This window comes from Schistocerca serialis, chromosome 3 (genome assembly GCF_023864345.2).
Source record: "Schistocerca serialis cubense isolate TAMUIC-IGC-003099 chromosome 3, iqSchSeri2.2, whole genome shotgun sequence".
In the NCBI taxonomy this organism is placed as follows: domain Eukaryota; kingdom Metazoa; phylum Arthropoda; class Insecta; order Orthoptera; family Acrididae; genus Schistocerca; species Schistocerca serialis.
Genome location: NC_064640.1, coordinates 929,940,400 through 929,953,610, shown reverse-complemented (window position 1 = coordinate 929,953,610; position 13,211 = coordinate 929,940,400). Strand labels below are relative to the sequence as shown.

Below are 13,211 nucleotides of genomic sequence, written 5' to 3'. Positions count from 1 at the left end.
CATCCCGCAGCCCCGACTAGTCCCGAGGGACAGCTGCAAAGCTTTTTAAAACACACGTGCACAAGTGACTGGAGGGGGCAGCCCGCGGCGGGTAGGGGAGCCACATGCATCTGCAGCACTGCAGCCCCCTACGTCACACATGGAGGGGGCTTTGTCAGTCCGCTCCTCGCGCACCACCGGACGCAATGACGTCACGTGCTCTACGTCATAAGTCTAGGTACGCTCATTCTATAATCGAACTGACATACCTCCTCGTATTCGTTAGTACTTTCGCGCTGAAGTGTGATCACTTCATTAAACTTTTTCTTCGAATTTAAGAACTTGACTGAAAGCTTTGACACGTCCTGACGAGCGGTGTACCTAGCCTTCTCTAAATAATAAGCAGAGAGGAAAAATAATACTACAACAAAGGTGGCATCATTCTTTCAGTTGTCGAATAATACAATACGAAACCAAACTTTCCACTATCAGACAGTAACTATAATTTCCTTCGAAATTTCCCCCCCCCCCCCCCCCCCCCGATTTATTAGCTGCCCCATGCCCTACCTGAATTTGTAATTAATATGTATTCTGTTTCATGTAGTCTGAGGTCCGTCTGGTAGCTTTCACCAGGGGCTACAAAATTCTGAAAACGTAAGTTTCGGTTAAATTACACGTCAACAGTGACAACAATCGAAAGTCATTTTTCTACCGAGAAACGAAGTGAAAATATTCTTTTTATTGGTGGTTTCTCCAAATCTAGCTGCGGATATACTTTTCAACCAATTGAACTACATTCGACGGATTTCAGCATCGTATAAAGTGATCAGCTTTTCTTCCATAACATTTAATTTACATGCAGAGAATCCCACAATACTGAAACTAAGCCTATGTCTAATCCAATAATCGCTCCAACTGACAACAAATCCGGTACAGCAATACATTTTGACAACAAAATAACTGCGACCTGCGCTGTCGCCGGCCACATATAATCAAATTAATTTTCATATGGCGAACTGTATGAAGACTGTATGATTGCAATAGCTGAGAGTTTCTGAAAGGGGTGAATTTTGTCATTTTCTTGTCGCGACTACGATTCGTCATGAGGGCGTTTCTGAAGAGGCTATGGGTGGGAGAGGGACGCTGGGAACACTACTTAGAAACACCAGTATCTTGCTGGCGTGCTGGCGGTAATCCTTTAACGAATGTTTTGCTTTATTTGCGTAGGTATTACATCGAAGTGAATAACAGCGAAAATGGAGTGTCACTAAAGAGCAAACAACAATATACCACTGCCAAAAGAAATCTAATTGGCGTACTATCACTACTGATCATGGTGTATGAGCATAGAACGTAAACGCATTTATTCATTTTATCTTTCGTTTCCAAACAAATATATTGTGAACAGCGATAAGCCAGATGCGCTTGGGTTGAACACAAGAAGTCATTTTGTACTACCACTTAGTCCTAGCTTCAGATGCTTATATTTTTCTTTTAGCTTTGAAACGTTTAAAACTTCTCACACCGAACGATGTTGGGTAGAACTAACATTTTTGGTGTCATTCTAGATCAAAGTAAGTCTTGCATTCCATGCTTAATTTCCCGTATTTTCCCTAAATTAAACCTACCGATTGGACAGACTGTTTCTGTCTCCAACATAGGGTTCAAAATGGTTCAAATGGCTCTGAGCACTATGGGACTTAACATCTGTGGTCATTAGTCCCCTAGAACTTAGAACTACTTAAACCTAACTAACCTAAGGACATCACACACATCCATGCCCGAGGCAGGATTCGAACCTGCGACCGTAGCAGTCGCGCGGTTCCGGAATGAGCGCCTAGAACCGCTAGACCACCGCGGCCGTCTCCAACATAGGGGCTTCCAATCATCCTGCGATAACGTTTTCTGTCAAAAATAAGGCACAGTGGAATCCAGAGCCGCGTACCTTATTTCTTAACTGTGATTATCTGGTATGGTGAACTACAGTCCCATAAGCTACAATGACTAATGATTCAGTTAACAATCGCATGGCACTACGCAGCCGCAAAACCACGCGCATCAGCCAGCAGTTACCGTTTGTGGTGCTGGTATTAATTCATTGAGTTCCTCAAGAGCAAGTCTTGTGGCGAGAGGGAGACGTTCTGCTATCACGCATAGCCTCTATCATTCACACAATTCCTCTAACAGACGAGACCCCAATACTCACTATCGATGCACGAAGGATAATTCTAAAACTACTTTGTTGTGTCTCCTACACGCCTCTAGCACTTGCTGGTTTACGATATGACCAACAATTTTCACTTCTCAGTCACTATATCAAGACTTGTACGATAATTTTCTTGGAACTGTGAAAGCGCCCAAGATTATATTATAGCACTGCTTGCACAGGAAAACGCAGAATATCCAGTGACTGGCGAGAGACTGGAGTCAGTGAACAACTGAGATGTGTGTTTCTTCGGAAATAATTTGTTCGTATTTAATGTTTCTCTGATAACGAGAATCTTGACTAAGGAAGGTGCAGAAGTTTCTTTGGAGAAGGAACCACTCGGATTCGAAACAACAGCTAATATAGTTTCAAAAGTATTTTAAGTAGACAACTATGACACACCTCTTGCTCCATGAGTACTCAGTATAGAGAAAGGCTAAAGAAAATGCAGAGCACCAAGAAAGACTGTGAGAATACATCGCCTTCTTTTTGCAAGACGAGGGTGTCAGGGGTCGAGATTTGACGGGAATATATCGGAGAGGAGCGAAAAACTGTGGACAAATTATGTATAAAAACCTATGTACTTAACAATTATTAGGTCTGGGATCGGGGAGTCAGGTGGAATGTAAGAATCAGACACAAATGTGCTAGAACATCCAATGGAGACGTACTATAAGCATGATTCACACGTCTAAGTAGTCTCGTCTGTACATTCCTTCATTGTTTCCGTGAACAAATCATTTATGCCCTGTGGCCCTCACCTAATAGATGAACTTAAAAAATCTGAGAAACACTGCAGGTAAAAATATCTGAAGCAAAACGTTCGCGTCACTATCGAAGCAACTGTCTAAGTATACAACGCTTTGTTTCTTTCGTAAATCTGTTATATTGTTGGCATCGTATGAAGAACATTCAATCAATCATCGTTAGAAGTTAGTGAGGAGAAACTGAACTTTAAGTAAGTTTTTTTTATCGAAAATTAAACCTAGCATTTTGAGTAATTACTGTGACTTCTTCTCAGGGTTGACTGACACACAGAACGTGCGCCTACGACTCTTTCCAGCACAGATTAAGAACTATGGTCATACTGAAAAAGAATGTATTGCTGCTTCTTGAAACTAATGTTGATACTTTATTAGTTCCTTATTGAGGAATTCATAAGACCTTTTTTTATCAAACGCAGTTTAAGTTTGATCTTCAGCCAAAATACATTTGTTCCCTTCTGGTACAAGGTGGCAGACGAAGAGACACGATTAGGGATTTTTCATCTGGTACAGGTCAGTCTTCACTCCAGTTTTTAAATATCCCACGGATAAATAAGCATCCGCAACAAAGTTTAGGCTTTCTTTTAAATATCTCGACATATACATAAATATTCGATTATCTGCTCTACACATTATCCGAAAAAGCTGTAAATGTTCTAATACAGCCACTTGGAAAAAAGTGTACACGCGACTAATATGAAGCAGGACCGAAAATGGCCTCTACTCTCCTGCGGATCCATGCATATCAACACCAAGGGCGTACAATAAGATTTTATGAAGTTTCCACAATGAACATTTCCGCCTCGCTTTCGAGGTGCTGGAAGAAAGGAAAACTGCCTGTATAGCCTGCGATGGCTCAACGATGTTCAGATGCGGCGCTTCTGGGAGCTACACAGGATATTTTCTCCAAGAAGCTCATGAAACCAATTGCAGCCATTTCCACACACGCGATTGGGGACATCATCATCGAACAAACATGGTCGATTAAAATTTCATTCAGTTCACTATTTATATTATCAAAAACTAACAGCATGATTCACTCTGAACGGGCAGGCCGCGGTGACCGAGCGGTTCTAGGCGCTTCAGTCCGGAACCGCGCGACTGTTACGGTCGAAGGTTCGATTCCTGCCTCGGGCATGGGTGTGTGTGTGATGTACTTAGGTTAGTTAGGTTTAAGTAGTTCTAAGTTCTAGGGGACTGATGACAGATATTAAGTCCAATAACGCTCAGAGCCATTTGAACCACTCTGAACGACGTTATCTTCCACAAATTCACATAGGTTTCATAACGCTTCGGCAACTACAGGGAAACGGTCTGGACTGTACACTTCTGGTGTTCTTAATAAGCACCATGCCATGTGGCGGGGAATGATGTAAAGGTAGAAATGTTAAACAATATCATAGATTCCAACTGCCCGAAAACACATTCTTTGTGCCCTTAGCAGCAACGACGATTCTGCATTCAACTTCACAGAGGTTTGCAGTGTGCTCCCTAGACGCATACTGAGTTCAGAATCCAATTTCTTGTCACTTCCCTTCTTATCAGATCCACACTTCTCTTTGATGGCCCGATATTTTATGTGTGGAAGTTTAGATTTTCTTCCTCAATCGTTATTAACAGACTAAATTCTCCTACGAGCTCTGCATCATTTTACGACACTAGCTGCTGTTGCTGCTTTGCTGAACTGAAATATATTTAACAAATTATGATAACAATACTTCTTTGTTTGGAGCATGTAATGTCCGGCATGATGGTAGATCGATGCACCATCACAATGATCACGTAACTACCTCGCGGCGTAATAGAGAGGCATCTACATCTAGATAGATACTCCGCAAACCACCGTACGCTGTGTGGCGGAGAGTACTCTGTACCACTACTTGTTTCCGTTCCTGCTCCACTCGCAAATAGAGCGAGGTAAAAATGACTGACTGTACGCCTCCATATAAGCCCTAATTTGTCATATCTTGTCTTCGTGGTCCTTACGCGCAATGTATGTCGGCGGCAGTAGAATCGTTCTGCAGTCAGCTTCAAATGCCTGTTCTCTAAATTTTCTCAATAGTGTTCCTCGAAAAAGCACGTCGCCTTTAGTCCAGGGATTCGCATTTGAGTTCCCGAAGCATCTCCGTAACACATGTTGTTCGAATCTATCGGTAACAAATCTAGCAGCTCGCCGCTGAATTGCTTCTGTCTTCCTTCAGTCCGACCTGGTACGGATCACAAACACCCAAGCAGTACTCAAGAATAGGTCGCAGCAGCGTCCTATATGCGGTCACCTTTACCGGTCAACCACTCTTTCCTAAAATTCTCCCAATAAACCGAAGTCGACCATTCGCCTTCCCTGTCACAGTTCTCATACGCTAGTTCCACCTCATATCGCTTTGCAACGTTATGCCCGGATACTTAAACGACTTGACTGTGTTAAGCAGTACACTAGCAATGCTGTATCCGAACATTACAGGTTTGATCTTTCTTATCATCGGCATTAACTTACATTTTTCCACATTTAGGGCTAGCTGCTCTTTATCCCACCAACTCGAAATTTTGTCTATGTCGCCTTGTATCTTCCTACAGTCACTCAACTTCGGCAGCTTACCGTACAAAATGGCTCTGAGCACTATGGGACTTAACATCTGTGGTCATCAGTCCCCTAGACCTTAGAACTACTTAAACCTACCTAACCTAAGGACATCACACACATCCATGCCCGAGGCAGGATTCGAACCTGCGACCGTAGCAGTCGCGCGGTTCCTGACTGAGCGCCTAGAACCGCTAGACCACCGCTTTACCGTACACCACGGGATCATCAGCAAACAGCAGCAGACTGCTTTCAGTCAAATCATTTACGTATATAGAGAACAACATATGTCCTATCACACCTCCCTGGGGCACTCCTGACGATACCCTTGTCTGCGATGAACATTCGGTGTCGAGGACAACATACTGGGTTCTATTATTTAAGAAGTCTTTCAGCCACTCACATATCTGTGAACGTATTCCATATGGTCGTACCTTCGTTAACTGTCTGCCATGGGGCACCGTGTCAAACGCTTTCAGGAAATCTAGAAATACTGAATCTGCCTGTTGCAGTTCAGCCATAGTTCTCAGTATCTCATGTGAGGAAAGGGCAAGCTGAGCTCCGCATGAGCGATAATTTCTGAAACCATGGTGATTCGTGGACATAAGCTTACCAGTCTAAACAAAGTTAATTATATTCGAACTGACAATACGTTCAAGGATTCTGCAGCACACGGAAGTTAGGGTTACTTTTCTGTAAATTTGTGTGTCCGTTCTTTTACCTTTCCTATACACTGGCGTCACCTGCGCTTTTCTCCAGTCGCTTGAGACTTGACGGTGAGCGAGAGACTTGCGAAAAATTCATGTTAGGTAAGGGACTAATGCCGTAGAGTACTCTTTGTAAAATCGAACTGGATTCCATCCTGACCTGGTGATTTATTTGCTTTCAAATCTTCCAACTGTTTCTCTACGCCAGGTATGCTTATATGCCTATTACTATGTCGTCCATACGGGAGCCGTTGAGGGGGTGGGGGGAGGGGGGGCAAGCGACATTGATACATTGATTAACTGATATATTGAGAGGGGTTATGGGACCAAACTGCGACGTCATCAGTCCTGCGATGCCGAAGTTAGTCACAGAAGGAAGAGGATTTGCTGAAAGTGAACGGATCCAGTCAGGGGAGTCAAATTATAAAATAATGAACATTAAACACACACAGTAAAAGGCATAAAAGGTGAGCCCAAATCTAAAAACTGGAGAAAAGGGGGCGGTCATGGGGTCACAGACCGAGAAGACTGGAAAAGAGGTCCCAACTACAATCACAACCTGCCTCTGCTCCAGGACTAAAGCAGAACCTTACACCTGGAAATAAAAACCATTTTCACGGAGGAAACTGAGGACCAGTTCAACCATCCGTGAATCGTCTGCTAATATTAAATTCAAGGAATCGGGAAGACTATACTTAGCACGAAGCGCCAAAAGAAGGGGAGATTCCAGCAGTACGTGGGATACCGTCAGTCTGGCTCCACAACAACACGGTGCAAGAGAGAACGAGCGCTGTTAGAGTATTGTACATGGATAAAAAGCAAGCTCGGCAAACTGTTTCTGTTGAGGGTTTCACAATAGTTTGTCAAACCACTCTAGTCTTCTCCGAATGCTCAGTAATGCTTATCGGGCAACTCATTTGCCATGCAACGACTGAAACTTGTCGAATACATTTCTTCGATTACACGGCTATAGTAAGTTAACAAAAACGTTACTGTTTTTCACTTTCAAGTGAAATTTATGCTTACAAAAGAGAAAGAAACATTGTCGGCCTCAAATTTCATTTATTTATGGTTTTCGGCTTCTGAAGCCATCGTCAGTTGTGAAAAGTAACAAGTCGAACTTTGATAGTGAATAAGTAAAAATATATAGTTTTAAGACTTGGAGTAAGTGTTATTGTAATGGTTTAATGTAATTTATTAAATGATTTTAGGAACCAACTTCCAAATGGTTCAGGTTCTTGGAAGCTTTTAACAGCTGTTTGAAAGCTAGTATATTTATTTATTAACAAAGAACAAATATGACCCACCCCGATAGCCGCGCGTGTTAGCATACCGCTTCCGGGATTCGGGGAGAGACGCAGGGCCCAGGTCGTATCCAGCCCGGGATTAACGAGGGGGGCCGTTGTGCTGGCCAGTCTGGCCACTACGTGAATACTGGTCTGGTAGCCATGTCCCTCTTCAGTTACACGATTAGCAAACCTTTCGATAACGTTTACACATTTTCACATACGATAACACTATACGCAACAGATGGGGGTGCACAAATACCATCACTGTGGCATTTGGAGCGGGGGAAGGGGGGGGGGGGGGGGGGGAGGAGGAGCAGTGGAAACAGCAAGTGGTCCCTGCCATCCTCTACCACTAGCACTGACAAATCCGAAATTACATGCCACCCCTGTGAAAACGCAGGACAAGGCCACGAGGAAGAACGAACAAGTAGGATTTGTTTATTATATGTTGACAAAAAGGACGGAGGCTCTGATTATGATAATCAACGTCTAAGCAGTAGCGTAATGTGTCATTACTGGAAACCACGAGCTGACAGAGGGGAAAACATTAACTACGATAGCTTTCATTTCATTGAAAAGTAGACTTCCTTCGCCATGCACCGAATGAATCAGTGTGGAGTAGAAGCACGGGCCTGATATTTCTAAGATATACCACGCCAGTTTACCTAGTGGGTGGTGCTTGGATAACATTTCTCTGCTTTTGTAACTCTTAGTGTCATATTTTCCAGAAAACAACTTAAAATCGTAGTAAGTGCATTAAAATGCGCAGCTATGTAGAAAACATGCAGGTATAACGTGCATCAAGTTCACAAATAAAGCTTTTATGACTAGGGTCTACACGAAGACGACCTGAAGGCAAAGTGAACAAACTAAGAGTGGTGCTTGTTTTTAAGGGCTGAATCAGGTCCAGTTGGTTGACATGAAAATTTTAGCAATATATTCAGGGGCAGTTGTTACTGCCAAAGGAAAGGGAGTGATTAGTGATCTATTAACTCCACTATATAATATAAAGAGGCTTTTTCATTACACTTGATTAAGTACTGTTATAATACGATTGTCCATTGTGCTGCCTATTGATCAAGTCTGAATGGCATAGAATTGTGTATAAATCTCCACAGTTAGTTGTGAGGCATCTGTTACGTCTCTTCTGCATACGTAGGTAGCTATCAACGAGCGGTCTGACTTTGAATACAAGGTTTTACGGATTCTGAACACACATACCAAGCGGACTCATATTTAAGATCAGAGATTTAATTTTTTCACAGAGGAACTTAAGCTCTGTCATTGACTGAGTGTAATTAATTTAAATGACGATTACATGTTGTCAGGTGGACGAATGATCGATTTAATAAAATGCCTAAGACAGGCGTAACATGCAAATATCTACTTCGCGCTCATCATTGTTGTGTAGACATTTGCGATAAATATAGATACTTGCTGCAGCGTTACAGATTACTTTGTGCGTTTTAAAAAAACAACATTACAGTAGCCAACCCTTACATGCTACTTATTTCTACTAATGTGGTATAGATAAGAGCAAATGGGAATTTCAATGCACATTCATAGTTAAGCTATATGCTCTAATGCCAAACAACGTAATGTGTCCAGTAAAGAAAGCGTACAGTATCCGTAAAGCAACTGAATGAAACTACAGTAATCCAGCGAATTAGCTCATAAAATTATTGTATTCGAATCTAGCACAGTATAAATCTTCAAGCGATGTGTGTTTCAAAATAGCTCTCATGTTACTAAATGTGACAGGGAGAGTTTAATGAATCTTCCAGTTTAAATTCGCCAGTACTATGGGACTGCGTCCACTGCCAAGTCTCAGGGGTAAAAATAGGATTGTTCCATATTGACAGTAACTGAGTTTCTGTTATAACAATGAGAGGCATAAAATGGTCATACAATGAGCAGCTCGCCTCTGAATATTCATGCCCAATGAATAATCCAAAACCGAGCACTTCATTTTTGTCTTTTTCCTGGAAATATTAGTGCCTCCAGATCCTCTCATATCTCACCAGACATTCTGAGAGAGTTCCTTAAAGTTAACATTGTAATATGCCTGGTACGTGGAGTTCTGTGGATACAGTTGCACTGTGAGTCACTGGCAATATGTCACATAGTTGGACCTCCAGTGTTATCCGCATCATTCATGATCAGTAGATCGTGTCGTACCCGTGTGTTTGTGTGTGTGTAGCTCTAACATAGGTGACTCATTAAAGACGTTTACGCCACGGTGCTTCATCATTTTGACAAATTTAGAACTCATTTATTCCTCTGACCCGCTGCTCAGCTGAGTGGTCCGTGTGTGTCATGTAGAGGACTGATGTTCAGTTCCCAAAACTGACAGGGATTTTTCCTTGTTAGAAGGACAAACGGGGTGCACTCAGCCTTGTGAGGCCGACTGAAAAGCTATTTGAACAAGAAAGCTTTTAGAAGGTCTGGAAAGTTGATAACGGCCGAGAGAATGGTGGACTAACCCCTTTCCCCTCCAAATGATGGCACATTGTCGAGAATGACATGGCGGCGGCTCGGCATAGCTTGGTCCTCTGGGCCTTATATTTTTGGTATTCTTCTTAATAGTTTTCGGCTAATACAAATTTCTTAGGTCAGTCCGTCTTACAGTTCCACCAATACACCCAACACATCTCAAAGAGATGGCAGACACAAAGAAGAGTTGAAGAGAACGAATTGATTTTAGGTAATATTTTCCCCTTTAAGTACATTCATAATCTCCACTGCTACAACCAGATGTGAAGCAGAAATGGGATGAAATTTGCAGTTAATTCTTGGAAGGTCCCGACTGCGGGGTCAACTACCGATTTAAGTATTTTCCATTCTAATGCTTTTGGCGATAGCTTTTCTCGGGAATAACTGCTCATTTACTGTCTTACAATATCCATTTAGAGAGGACTATTGAAACCATCTGCAATAGCATTAATGTACTCGGTGATGGAAAAAAGAACAGCAAGCATTAAATCAGATCCCATACGACGAATGGACTGCAGCAATATGATTTTATGCTCTTACTGTGACCATGGTTCTTCCGAGTATCGCAAGCCTGACTAGTTTGCCAATGAAACTTTCCGGTAGATTAAAACTGTGTGCTGGACAGAAACTCTAATTCTGAACCATTGCCTCTCGCAGGGAAGTGCTTTACCAACTGAGCTACCCAAGCACGATTCCGACCCGTCCTCACAACTTTACTTCCGCCAGTACCTCGTCTCCTAATTTCCAAGGAGAACTTGGCCGCGAAAGGCAAATGTCCCTAAATCGTGTCTCGGTCCGGCTTACAGTTTTAATCTGCCAGGAAGTTTCATCATGTTACCGCACACTCCACTGCTTAGTGAAAATTGTCGATTTTCACATAGTCTTGACTAAGTAATACCTGCCACGGAAGTCGTTATTTAATGTCAAGTTTTTCAACGTATGTTTTTTACGGATCTATTTACTAATGGCGCAAATCTGTAATCCGTATGGCAATTAGGTGCACTGGACACCTCCAGAAATGGGGTGCAACAGTACAGCCTGTCTTCCATTTTTCGCAAGAAATCCCTGCAATAATTTTGCGTCCAACAGTCTCTACTACTGATCCTTTGCAGACTCAGTGAGGCATTTAGGTTGAACCAAATAATAACTAAGGTACACAATAATTCATTGCCCGAAGTGCTGCCGAGGTTTTCAGTTAATTCCTTAAACTTAAGACAGAACTAGAAAGTTCCATGCCGATCTTATGTTTTCCCTGTATCTATTAATAATTATAGGCTTCTTATGTTTTCCCTGTATCTATTAATAATTATAGGCTGGTTTGGCAACGTATAATACATACTGAAAAATTCATTCTGGGACTAATGATTTTGTGAGGTATTTGCTTCACTTTTATTTCAATATGCTAGTAATTCCCCAGTTTTTTTTTTTTGGGGGGGGGGGCAGCAACCTACATATATCTATAGAATGCCTAATAAAGCGACGGAATTGGAGAATAAAGCTAAGTGAGCCCCCCCCCCCCCAACCATATAGCGATGGAACTGACTCATTACGGTTTTACTCTATATCACAATAAGAATGGCCAGGAAAGTTCAGTGTCAAGATTCTCCTGGAGTGGCATGATGAAAGTAGTGGCCGGCCAGAGTGGCCGAGCAGTTCTAGGCGCTTCAGTCTGGAACCGCGCGATCGCTACAGTCGCAGGTTCGAATCCTGCTTCGGGCATGGATGTGTGTGATGTCCTTAGATTAGTTAGGCTTAAGTAGTTCTAAGTTCTAGGGGACTGATGACCTCAGATGTTAAGTCCCATAGTACTCAGAGCCATTTAAACCATTTGAAAGTAGTGGATTCACACTCGTAGCAGTCTGATTTAAGAAATACTTGCGACCAGTCCCGGCTTCGCCTGGATGCACCAAGTATCTACGGCCAGCGACTTGTCTGGCGTAGCGGCAATAAATTACACGCACAAACCTTCCTCGTGAAGTTTTCTTAGTAACAACCACAACATGAGTCTTCACACAAAGACAAAAAGAAACGCAGCAGGGGAGTTATTTAGTGATAATATAGATATGTGCTATGGAAATCTTTGTTGGAGCTGTCTCATTACATTGAGTGACACTAAAAATTTTATTCGCTGTTTATACAGAATACAATATTAATGAGATAACAGCACAGCAGACCAAGTGATCTTTCTGCATACTCTCTATGTCCTCTATAGCTGAACGCACCAATAGATAACTGATTTGGTTCCGAAATCTGCGATATTTATTGAGCGAAACTTACACTGAACATGTCGAGCATTTAAATTCTTAGGTAACGAACTGATTGTATCGTGTTTCTTGGAATTTAGTACGTCCTGTACGTGAAGGTTATTTGCTAATTTATCTTTTTTCTTTTTATGTGCGAATACGACGCAGGTCGTTCGCTCACGACCACTTAACTCATTTTGAATGAGTGTATTTGGGATCAGGTAATGACAAATAGGACTTTGAAGTCAGTCACCCGAGTTATGAGAAAGAAAACCCAAATTCTAGCTACGAGATCAGCTTAATACGCTCAATCAAATCTGCACCCAGGTAACGCTGTACATGAGCGATTTGAAGTGCCGACGTTACAACAGAGTGGGAGGGCCTGTCTGGAGTAAATTCAAGTGTCTCTTCAGAAAAAAATCGTCAGGCAACGATACTGAGATAGTAAGAATAATTTCGTGTCCTGTACAATTTCTCTGTTTTACCCTAGATGGCCCAACTGTCATCAAGCAACAATTTCCTTTACCGCCTAGTCACCAGTTCTGTTTCCACTCCTCTAGTAATCCATTTGTGGTTCACATTTCAGCAACATTTAATTTTCATGTCAGCATGTGTCGGGTTGGGAATGCGACGGAAGCAGCATGACTCGTGCTAGAAATGTGATGATCGATGAAGGTGAGCAGTATCGATAGTAAGGCGATATCTCGCTGTAAACACGCGCAGCTGGAGGCTAGTTCGACAAAGACGGCATTGTGGGGCAGCGCGGCGCGCCCGTAGAAAGTTGCCATCGCGACGGGTGTCAGTCATACGGAAAACGGAAAACACCTCGTTTCGACAAGCTTTCGAGGCGCCTGCAGCCCAGCGAACAAGAAGCGCCACGTATTTACATTAAGCCGACTACCAGACTAAAGCGATGTTTGACGCTGGCTGTTTTTTCCTCTACTTAAGATTC

At 42.5% G+C, this 13,211-nt stretch overlaps 1 protein-coding gene across 1 annotated transcript in view; it reads right to left on the bottom strand.

Moving 5' to 3' along the window:
* LOC126471198 (neurogenic locus protein delta) overlaps positions 1–13,211 on the bottom strand; it is a 1,411,427-nt gene that overhangs the window by 33,967 nt on the left and 1,364,249 nt on the right. The window lies entirely within an intron of this gene.